The sequence below is a fragment of the Hordeum vulgare genome, chromosome 7H (genome assembly GCF_904849725.1).
Source record: "Hordeum vulgare subsp. vulgare chromosome 7H, MorexV3_pseudomolecules_assembly, whole genome shotgun sequence".
Classification (NCBI taxonomy): domain Eukaryota; kingdom Viridiplantae; phylum Streptophyta; class Magnoliopsida; order Poales; family Poaceae; genus Hordeum; species Hordeum vulgare.
The window spans coordinates 570,736,041-570,748,648 of NC_058524.1; positions in this window are offsets into that span (position 1 = coordinate 570,736,041).

The following is a 12,608-nucleotide window of genomic DNA, read 5'->3' on the forward strand; positions in this document are numbered from 1 at the left end:
TAATAAAGTCCTACCGACGACAAGTTTGGACTTCGATGTATTTTTGTTCCTCTCTTGGGACATGATACCAGACTTGAGAACCAAACTGAAGGTACAAGTCATGGCGTGGTAAACTACCTTTTTTTTGTTGGATATCAGAAACTGCAGACCTATAATATTGTGTGTTGCATGTATTGATTCCACTATTTGGTTTCACATGACTAATCTTAGTATAATTAAGGTCAACTAGGTATTCCAACTCCATGCAGGGGGACGCCACGGAGGAAGTTGAGTTCATGGAGCACTTCATGGACGATGCCATGCAAGGTAAACTCTCCCCCTCTCCTTAAAGTGTTACTGCTCGTTGTGTCCACGATCATTGAGCCATGCTAGGTTCTATGCTGCTGTCCATGCAAATTTATAAGATTTGACGTTGTAGGTTTCAGTAGGTTCACATAAAATAGTTCGGTTGTAGGTTTAAAGAATTAGCAATGGATCTCTAGGCTGGTCATGACCATGGAAATTCGTTTTCTTCCTATTGGATTACTGAAACCAACTAGAAATAAATGTTTTGGTTCAGTTTCAAATGACTAAAATCATTTTGAGGAGAGAAGTGCTACTGTCAATCACATTTCACTATGCACATCAGCACTAGGCTACTGTCCGTATAATTTTATTTACCCATGTTTTCTCCACGTTGTGTCGTATATTGTGGCATCTGGATCAGTCATCAATCCATACGAATTTGTGCTGGTATCTTTTCATAATCACATACGAATTTGTGTTCAGATTGTAGTGTTATCTTGTTTATTTGCTTGTTTTTATTTGCTATCAAACCGCTTTTCAGATCCAAAAAAATGTGCTAATGAGCCAGTAAGAGTGAGCAAAGCGGTTCTTACTTCTTAATGCACTATATGTTAACAGCTCATTTTGTTACTTGCTTTGTAGATTCAAAAGATATACTGCTGATTATATGGGTGTGTCGCAAGTATACTACAATGATGATGATGGTGGTGATGTTCGAGTTCATGATGATCATGGTGGTGATGTTCAAGTTCATGATGATGATGATGACGATGATGATGATGATAGATGGATGGATTTTTTCAGTTTTAGTTGAGTTGTAGGGATGTTGTTCATGTTCGATGATGTTTCTGGTTAAATTTAAGTTAGGTTTTAAGGATGTCGATCGATGCTTCCAGTTTAATTTTTGTTGTCAAGAAAATATTTGGATGTGCATCGTATTTGGATAATGTTTCTCATGTAATATCCACTATTGTAATCCAATAGTTTTATCCAATATATGATTTCTTCCTCTTGTGAGTATATTATCTTATCTTTTCGTCACTTGATATACATAATTATCACCATTATGTGGAGCATTAGTTTAATTGTTGTGAATAATAATAATAATAAAAATAATAACATTATATATGTACCAAGAAGTGTTGCAAAATCTCTATTAACAAATAATGAGATTTGTATTCATGTATATTGAGCACCAACATATATAAGTGTTGTAGATGTAGGTTTTATGTGTTGTAATCTTGCAACAGTCCCTTTTACCAACGGCAGTATAAGCGTTGCATTATGCACTAACAACACTGGATAAGGCTACGCATCCTGAACCGTTGGTAAAGAGACTAGCAACGCATATATGGACTTTTAGATACGGAAAGAAGCGTTGCTAGAGGTGAGGTCTTGTTGTAGTGCTATCAGGGTGCAATCCCCCCCAGGTCGCACCCTGTTAGATTGGGGGCCCCTCATGAGGCCTCCAACCTTCTTCCGTTGCTCATTGGTCGCCTTTTCATTCAGAAAAACCATCAAAAAATTTCAGGGCAATTGGACCTCGTTTGGTATGGCAAACCTGCAAAGTGAAAAACACGCGGAAAAAGCAAGTGGCACTCGGCATTGGGTCAATAGGTTAGTGCTCAAAAATAATATAAAATGGTAAATAAATACCCCAAAAGTATTCTACAATGATAATATATTAGTATGGAACAATTAAAGTTATAGATACGTTGGAGACGTATCACATGCACCTAGAGTATTAAGTAAAACAAAGTAATGAATGGAGAACAATGACATGATGTAGACAAAGTAAACTCAAGCAATATGAATAAACCCCATCGTTTTATCCTTAGTACAAACAATGCAAAGATGCATCTTGTCCCCTTATATCACTATGATATACAAATTCGCCAGGTTGAACCAACTACAATGCACCTCCCTCACCGAATAAAAATCAATCTAGTTGGCCAAACTATTTCAATAATGAGAGAGAATTACGAAGCTATCATAATTATGCACATAAGAATCATATAAGTATTCAGAGGAGACTCAAATATTAATCATGAATAATCTGAACATAATCCCACAATTCATCGCAGCCCAACAGACGGACCGCACAAAAGGAATTACATCATGTGGATCACAACGAAGATGCGATGACCATTGTATTGAACATCAATAGGGAGATATTGACATGTAGGTACTAGCTATGGATCCATAAGTCTATGGTAAATTACTCACACATCATCGTGAGGGCAGCAAGGTTGATGAAGAGGCCCTCCATGATCGATCCCCCCTCCAGCACGGTACCGAAATAGAGCTCCATATGGCCTCCCATCGGAAAAGAGACTTCCGACAATGTAAAAAGTGTTTCGGGTTTCCTTCTGGTGTTTTTAGGCTATATGAGAATTTATAAGCCAGCGAACAGACTCGGTAGGACCTTGAGGGGCCCACAAGCCAATGGGCTGCCCCCCAGTCTGCGTCGGGTTGGCTTGTGGGGCCCACGTGTGGCCCCCAGCCTTCCTCTGATTCTTGTTGCTCTTCTTTTGGTCCAAAAAATCACCAAAAAGTTTTAGGTCAATTGGACTTAGTTTGATATGGAAAACTTGACAAGTGAAAATAATGCAGAAAACATCAACTCGCACTAGGTAGTGTGTCAATAGGTTAGTGCTCAAAAATAATATAAATCGGTAAATAAATACCCCAAAAATATTGTAGAATGATAATATATCAACATGGAACAATCAAATAGTGTATATGTATATACCTTGGAGATGTGTCAGGTGGGAGTGATCACTCTTGCGTGCGTTTGCTCCGGAGCTCTCTCATGCGTGTCTAACCAGGCGTCGTAGCCCTCCAGGTCGGCGGGCACGTGCTTGCGTGGTCCATAAATATATCGGGGAGGACCTTTATTTGCGTGTAACTTATTTTGGAGGTCGAAGGGCTCGGGATATTCGTCCGTGCTCTTACCGAGAGGGCACGTTTTTGCACACTTGTGGTGAAATGTCTAGCCACAACTCTTGTTGGTGGCACGCCAACTTCATCCAACGCCAGCACTAATATTTTCGATCGATCTAGCATTGGATAAATTTGCACATTATTGCTACACACATAGTGGTGGCATTCAAATTCGGTCGGATGTCAATTGTATGAGGACCCCATTACTCTCACTTTGCACAAATTATTGTTGGCATGGACAAAGTTCCTACACGAGTAATATGATGTGTACTTGCATCATGCAACTTGTGTCCTATTGGTTCGATAAACCTTGGTTTCATAACTGAGGGAAATACTTACCCACATTTTGTTGCGGTAACCCGTTCCTCTTCACGGGAAACCCAACATAGATCACAAGTATGAGGAAGGATTTATGACGCCATTGTCGGGGAATATCATCACCATCTACCAAGTAACTCCACACAAATTTTCAATCACTTGTTCTCCTTTTTATTTGCTGGCATATTTAGTTTGTCTCATAAAAAATACCTTTGCTTGCTTAGCTTCTCACTAGATTGCTTCTTCATTCTCTAGTTTACTTGTCTTGCTTGTTACTTTGCTTGCTCGGTCACCATGTCTCAAGATACTACTAAGTTGTGTGACTTCTCAAATACTAATAACAATGATTTTATTAGTACTCCTACACCATCCTCCACTAGTGTGGAGGCTTTTGATATTAATGTTGCATTGCTGAATCTTGTCATGAAAGATTAATTTTCGAGAAGTCCTAATGAGGATCCCGCTTCACATGCTAATACCTTTGTTTAACTTTGTGATATGCAAAAGAAAAAGGATATGGATAATGATATTGTGAAATGAAAATAGTTTCCTTTTTCACTAAGAGATAAACATAAAGATTGGTTTTCATCTTTACCACGTAATAGTATTAGAACATGGGATAAGTGTAAATATGCTTTTATTGCCAAGTATTCTCCTCTTGCTAAGATCAACTCCCTTAGAAATAAAATAATGAATTTTAAACGTCATGATCAAGAACATGTTGCACAAGCATGGTAGAGAATGAAATTGATGATAAGGAATTGCCCCACTCATGGTTGAAACTTGTGGATGATTATCTAAATTTTTTTTGCTCGACTAAAATTTGTGTCTTGAAATCTTTGAGATTCAGCTACAGGTGGTTCCTTTATGGATGTGACCTTAGGAGATTCCAAAAAACTTCTGGACAACATCATGACCAACTATTCTTAGTGGCACACTGAGAGAGCTCCAACCGGTAAGAAGGTAAATTCTGTTGAGGAAATCGCTACTTTGAGTGAAAAGGTGGATGCTCTTATGAATTTGATTGCTACTAAAAATACTCATGTTGATACCAATGATATGCCCTTTCCTACCTTGATTGAGAAAAATATTGAAGCTATTGATGTGAACTTTGTCTCGTGAAATAATTTCAACAACCGTGCATATAGGGACAATTTCATTGTTAGGCCATATCTTCGTAGTATTCCTAATGGTTATAGCCATTCTTGTGGAAATTATTCTGCAAATGCTAATAGGATACCCTCTAATCTTGAGAACACAATTAAGGAATTCATTAATTCACAAAAAGTTTTCAATACTACGGTAGAGGAAAATTTGCATGTTGTTGATACTTTGGCTAAAAGCATGGATATAATTGCTCTTCATGTAGAAAATCTTGAAAAAGCTTTGCATCATAAGCATGATTTTAATGATACTATTGAAACTATCCAAGTTTATATTAATGAAAGTAAGCAGAGGACCGCTAAGTTGAAAGCTAAGGAGGAATTCCTAGAAAAAGCTCTTCCACCTGGTTTTTACCGGAATCACGATGAAGATCTTAAAATGATTTGTACTTATACTATTGAATATTTGTTTAATTCTCTGAATATTAATGATAAAGAACTATAGATAAGTCACCTCTAGTTAAGGAGCGTCCTGTTTGCTTGCAGGGTGATGGTTTTAATGATAAAAGTGAAAAAAGTGAGTCTGAAGAGGTCAAAACTTTTACTAGTGATGTGCCCACTATTTTGGATTACAAGGACTTTAATTATGATAATTTATATTTAGTATAATGTATTTCCTTGCTGCAATCTATTGTTATCTCACATTATGAAAAAACAAGGCTTTTTACTCAACATATAGTAGAAACTATGGTAGAAGCTTATGATGAGAAACTAGATCTTGAAGTTTCTATTCCTAGAAAGTCGCATGTTGAGTGGGAACCTACTATTAAAATTAAGATAAATAAATATTAATGCAATTCTTTGTGTTACATAGGTGCTAGTGTTTCTACTATACCCAAATCTTTATGTGATGTGCTTGGTCTCACTAATATTCAAGAGTGTTCCCTAAGCCGACATCTTGCGGATTCTACCATTAAGAAACCCTTGGGTAGAATAAATATGTTCTTAATATTGCAAATAAAAATTATTTGCGTGTTGATTTCATTGTTCTTGATATTTATTGCAATCCTATTTGTCCAATTATACTTGGAAGACCCTTCCTACGAACTATAGGTGCAATCTTTGGCATGAAAGAGGGAAACATAAGGCTCCAATTTCCACTAAATAAAGGAATGGAACACTTCCCTAGAAAGAGAATTAGAACACCTTATGAATAAATCATAATATCCACTTATGGGTGGAGTGTCAAAGATGACAACACTTGAAACAATGCAATATGCCTAGCTAGGGGCGTAAAACAATAGCGCTTGTTGGGAGGCAACCCAATAGTTATCTTTTTCTATCTTTTACTTTCCGTTTGTCTATGATAACTTGATTATTGTATCTTTAATGATTGTGTTTTATGTTTTAATTAGTGTCTGTGCCAAGTAAAGCGTTTGGGATGATTTGTATGATGAGTATAATTGATACGGTGCAAAAAACAGAAACTTTGACGTCAAGTGCGCTTTCTCTGATTTTATTGGAACGTCTTTGTAAGATGAAGTTTTTTTAAAATTATTTCTACACAAATTCCTCATGTAGTCCTAAGTTTTCAGAATTTTTAGAGATATAGAATTGTAGGTTCATTACAGATTACTACAGACTATTCTGTTTCAGTCAGATCGTGTTTTTGCTTGCATAGTTTGCTTGTTTTGATGATGCTATGCATTGTATCGGGGGATATAAGCCATGGAGAAGTTAGAATATAGTACCTTATGATAAAATAAAGTAATAATAAACTTATAACAGTATCTGAGAGTATTTGATTTGTTGCTTATACTAACGGATCACGTGAAGTTTTGTTGAGTTTTACGTGATTGAAGTTTTCATGTTTTGGGTATTATCCCGATGGACAAAGGAATGAGGAGAAGCAAAAGCCTAAGCTTGGTGATTAACAAGGCACCCAAGGTAATATTTGAGGAAGACTCAACTGTCTAAGCTTGGGGATACCCCGGAAGGCATCCCCTCTTTGTCTCAACCCATTGGTATGACACTTGGAGCTACATTTTTATTCATCACATGTTATGAGTTTTGCTTGGAGCGTCGTTTGCTTTTGTTTCTTTTACTTTAATTTTTTCACCATCATTGTTTTCTGGACACACCTATTTGAGAGACTTACACCATCATCATAATTTGTTACAACACTCTATGTGCTTCATTTATACTCCCTCCGATCCTATTTAGTTTGCGCATAACTCTGTTCACGCATACCAATGGGGCCAACCTTTGACTGATTTTTGACTGTTATGCCCTTGTGCTGGATGGATTTCCAATGCTCGTGTCATTCGGGTGAGTTCACTACAAGAAATATGCTAACTTGCGACCTTCAATATTGGTCACTGAATGGCCGTTGATTTCCATTTGCAACCTTTTTACGACCAACAACAGATGGTCAAAAGCTGAGGGTCTCTGATACGTCTCAAACGTATCAATATTTTTTTATGGTTTCATGCTATTATCTTTTCAACTTTGGATGTTTTGTTTACCTTTTATATCTTTTTTGGGACTAACTTATTAACTCAGTGCCAAGTGCCAGTTCCTATTTTTCCTGTGTTTTTGACTCTTTTCAAATCTGATTTTGGAACGGAGTCCAAACGGAATAAAATCCCCAAAATGATTTTTTCCAGAACAAAAGAAGATCACGAGGCTTGAGGGCCAAGAAAGTGGGCCCACAGGGAGCCCACAAGCCCTGTTGCCGCGGCCAGGGGGAGGCCGCGGCAACCAAGCTTGTGGCCTCCCTGGCGCTCCCCTGCCCTAGGTCTTTGGCCTATATATTCCCTAAAAATCCAGAAAAAATCAGGGCGTCCACGAAAACACTTTTCCGCCGCCGCAAGCTTCCGTTTCTGTGAGATCTCATCTGGAGACCCTTCCCGGTGCCCTGCCGGAGGGGACTTTAGAGTTGGAGGGCTTCTTCATCAACATCATCGCCCCTCCAATGACTCGTGAGTAGTTCACTTCAGACCTACGGGTCCGTAGTTAGTAGCTAGATGGCTTCTTCTCTCTCTTGGATCTTCAATACAAAGTTCTCCATGATCTTCATGCAGATCTATCCGATGTAATCTTCTTTGGCGGTGTGTTTGTCGAGATCCGATGAATTGTGGATTTGTGATCAGATTATCTATGATATATATTTGAGTCTTTGCTGATTTATTATATGCATGATTTGATATCCTTGTAAGTCTCTCTGAGTCTTGGGTTTTGTTTGGTCAACCAGATCAATGATTCTTGCAATGGGAGAAGTGCTTGGTTTTGGGTTCTTACCGTGTGGTGACCTTTCCAAGTGACAGTAGGGGCAGCAAGGCACACATCGTGTAGTTGCCATCAAGGGTAACAAGGTGGGCTCTGTCGTAGTTATGAGATTGGCCATCTACATCATGTCATCTTGCTTAAGGAGTTACTCTGTTCTTTTGGACTTAATACACTAGATGCATGCTGGATAGCGGTCGACGTGTGGAGTAATAGTAGTAGATGCAGAAAGTATCGGTCTACTTGTTTTGGACGTGATGCCTATAGATATAATCATTGCCATAGATGACGTCACGACTTTGCGCGGTTCTATCAATTGCTCGACAGTAATTTGTTCACCCACCGTCTACTTGCTTTCATGAGAGAAGCCACTAGTGAACACTACGGCTCCCGGGTCTATTCACACCTATCGTTTACCGCTCCGCTTTTACTTTGCTTTGTTACTTTGTTGCTTTCAGTTCTCACTTGGCAAACAATCTATAAGGGATTGACAACCCCTTCATAGCGTTGGGAGCGAGCTTTTTGTGTTTGTGCAGGCACTTGTGATACTCCTTCACTGTATCGATACCTTGGTTCTCAAAACTGAGGGAAATACTTACCACCGCTGTGCTACATCACCCTTTCCGCTTCGAGGGAACACCAACGCAAGGCTCCAAGGCCACGGGGAAATCCTTTGCATCTTTGCCTAGGAAGTCCCAAAACGCGTAGCCGTAGCAGAAGGATTCCTGGTGCCGTTGCTGAGGAGTATCAAGAACAGTCTCCCGTCAGCACGTGTTTCTGGCGCCGTTGGAAGGTCTTTTGTTGCATCAGCACAAGAATTTCGGGCGCCGTTGCCGGGGAAGGAGAGATCTATCCAAGTAGGTCTCACAAACTCATCTTCTGCATTTACTTTTTTTTGCCAGTTGCCTCTCATTTTCCTCTCCCCCACTTCACATTTGCCGTTTTCATTTGCCTTTCTCCTTTGCCGTTTTCTTTTGCCTTTGCCGTTTTCTTTTGCCTTTGCCGTTTTCTTTTGCCTTTGCCATTTTCCTTTGCCGGTTTTCTTGCTTGCTTGTGTGCTTGTTTGTTTGTTGAAGTCATCATGGCTGAAAATACCAAACTTTGCGACTTCTCGAGCACTAATAATAATGATTTTATTAGTACTCTGATTGCTCCCGCCACTAGTGCGGAATCATATGAAATCAACGCAGCTTCGCTGAATCTTGTTATGAAAGAGCAATTCTATGGCTTCCTAGTGAAGATGCCGCATCCCATCTCAATACCTTCATTGAGCTTTGTGATATGCAAAAGAAAAGAGATGTGGATAATGACGTGGTTAAGTTGAAGCTTTTTCCTTTCTCGTTGCGAGATCGTGCAAAAACTTGGTTTTCCTCTTTGCCCAAAAATAGTATCGATTCTTGGGATCAGTGCAAAGATGCTTACATATCCAAGTATTTTCCGCCGGCTAAGATCATCTCCTTCCGTAACGATATCATGAATTTCAAGCAACTTGATCATGAACACGTTGCACAATCTTGGGAGAGGATGAAGCTTATGATTAGAAATTGTCCCACTCATGGCTTGAGTTCGTGGATGATTATACAAATCTTTTACGATGGTTTGAATTTTGCCTCTCGCAATATCTTGGACTCTGCCTCAGGTGGAACGTTTATGGAAATCACGTTAGGAGACGCTACAAAACTCCTAGACAATATCATGACCAACTACTCTCAGTGGCATACTGAAAGGTCACCTGCTAGCAAAAAGGTATATGCTATAGAAGAAATTAACTCGCTTAGTGCTAAGATGGACGAGTTGATGAATTTGGTTGCTAGTAGAAACGCTACTGTAGATCCTAATGACATGCCACTATCTTCCTTGATTGAGAGTAGCAACGCTAGTTTTGACGCTAACTTTGTTGGTAGGAACAATTTTGGCAACAACAATGCTTTTAGAGGAAACTATGTTCCTAGGCCTTTCCCTAGTAACTCCTCTAACAATTATGGCAATTCCTACAACAACACTTATGGAAATCACAACAAATTACCCTCTGATTTAGAGAGTAATATCAAAGAGTTCATCAACTCTCAAAAGATTTTCAATGCGTCCATAAGAGAAAAACTCCTCAAAATAGACGATTTGGCTAAGAGCGTTGATAGGATGTCTTGTCATATTGATGCTTTGAAAGTTAGAGTGCTCCTCCCAAGGTCAACTTGGATGAAACTTTGAAATCTATGCGTATCTTGATGAATGAGAGCAAAGAAAGAACCGCCCAAATTCGCGCTAGGCATGAATGGTTTAAAAGGGTGTGTTCTAGTGATGCAAATCACGAAGATCTTAAAGTGCTTGGTGTGTCTCCTCTTGAATCTTTGTTTTCGCGTGTCAAACCTATTGATGAAGGGGCTGGATATGAATCCACTTTGGTTGAAAAACGCCCCAATGATACGGAGTCCACCTATCTTGATGATAAAGGTGTGGAGAGTGGAGTAGAAGAAATCAAAATTTTGGGTAGTAATGAAACTCCCTCTTTGGATTTCAAGGAATTCAATTATGATAATTGTTCCTTGTTTGAATGCATTTCTTTGATGCAATCCATTGCAAACTCTCCACATGCTTATAGCCAAAGCAAAGCCTTTACCGCGCATATCGTAGATGCTATGATGAAATCTCTTCAAGAGAAGCTCGAACTAGAAGTCTCTATACCTAGAAAACTTCATGATGAGTGGGAAACTACTATCAAAATCAAGATAAAAAACTATGAGTGCAATGCTTTGTGTGATTTGGGTGCTAGTGTGTCCGCTATTCCAAAGTCTTTATGTGATATTCTTGGTTTTCATGAGATTGAAGAGTGTTCTCTTAATTTGCATCTTGCGGATTCTACTATCAAGAAACCCATGGGAAGGATCGATGATGTTCTTATTGTTGCAAATAAGAACTATGTACCCGTGGATTTCATTGTACTTGACATAGAGTGCAATCCTTCATGTCCCATTATTCTTGGTAGACCTTTCCTAAGGACTATTGGTGCTACAATCGATATGAAGGAACGGAATATTAGATTTCAATTTCCCTTAAAGAAGGGCATGGAGCACTTTCCAAGAAAGAAAATAAGATTGCCTTATGAATCTATGATGAGGGATACTTATGGTTTGAGCACCAAAGATGACTATACGTGATTCCATCACCTTTTGCCTAGCTAAGGGCGTTAAACAATAGCGCTTGTTGGGAGGAAACCCAACGAATCTATCCTTTTTCTTTCTGTTTTGTGTTTTCCACACTTTCATAATTCTGTTATGATTGTGTTTTTTGTGTTTCTTTTTGCGTTTATGCCAAGCAAAACCGTTATGATTAGTCTTGGGGATGATCGTTTGGTCATGCTGGAAAAGACAGAAACTTTCTGCTCACGAAAAGAATTTTCATTTTTTTATGTAAGAGCTTTTGAGTTTATTCTTTTTTCTGCTGATTGCTACAAAAATTCTTCAGACTGTCGTAATTTTTCAAAAAAATTGAAGTAAGAGAAGTATACGAAGTATACAGATTGCTACACACTGGTCTGCTGTTAACAGATTCTGTTTTTGTTGTGTTGGTTGCTTATTTTGATGAAACTATGGATAGTATCGGGGGGCATTAGGCATGGAAGATTGAAAATACAGTAACCCAACATCACAATAAGTAGAATTCAAGTTTGCTACAGTACCTAAGGAAGTGGTGGTTTGCTTTCTTATACTAATGTTATCACGAGTTTCTGTTTAAGTTTCGTGTTGTGAAGTTTTCAAGTTTTGGGTGAAGTTCTTATGGACGAAAACATAAAGAGTGGCAAGAGCTCAAGCTTGGGGATGCCCAAGGCACCCCAAGAGATTCAAGGATGCCGTAAAAGCCTAAGCTTGGGTATGCCCCGGTAAGGCATCCCCTCTTTCGTCTTCAATCCATCGATAACGTTACTTGGGGCTATCTTTTTATTCACCACATGTTATGTGTTTTGCTTGGAGCGTCTTGTATCGTAGGAGTCTTTTATTCTTGTTGTGTCACAATCATCCTTGCTGCACACCTAGAGAGAGAGACATGCACTCACCGTAATTTTCTCGAGCTTCACTTATATCCTTTGGTTAGACAATTCAGCTCACATGTGCTTCACTTATATCTTTTGAGCTAGTTGATTTTGCTCTATGTGCTTCACTTATATCTTTTAGAGCATGACGGTGCGTGGCTTGGTAGTTGATCTATGATATGAAAGTAGTCTCAAAAGGGGTAGTTATCCAAAGGGATACGAAAACTTCCACCTTCATGTGCATTGAATAGTTAGAGAAGTTTGATTCATCTCAACTAGTTTTGAGTTGTGGTTATGGTAATATTGAAGTTATATTAGTAAGGTGTTGTGAATCTAGAAATACTTGTGTTGAAGTTAGTGATTCCCGTAGCATGCACGTATGGTGAACCGCTATGTGATGAAGTCTGAGCATGATTAGTCTATTGATTGTCATCCTTTGTGTGGCGGTCGGGATCGCGCGATGGTTTATACCTACCAACCCTTCCCCTAGGAGTATGCATTGAATGCTTTGTTTTGATTAGTAATAAAACGTTTGCAACAAGTATATGAGTTCTTCATGATTAGTGTTGAGTCCATGGTTTAGATGCACTTTCACCTTCCACCATCACTATCTTCTTTAGTGTCGTGCAACTTTCGCCGGTGCACAA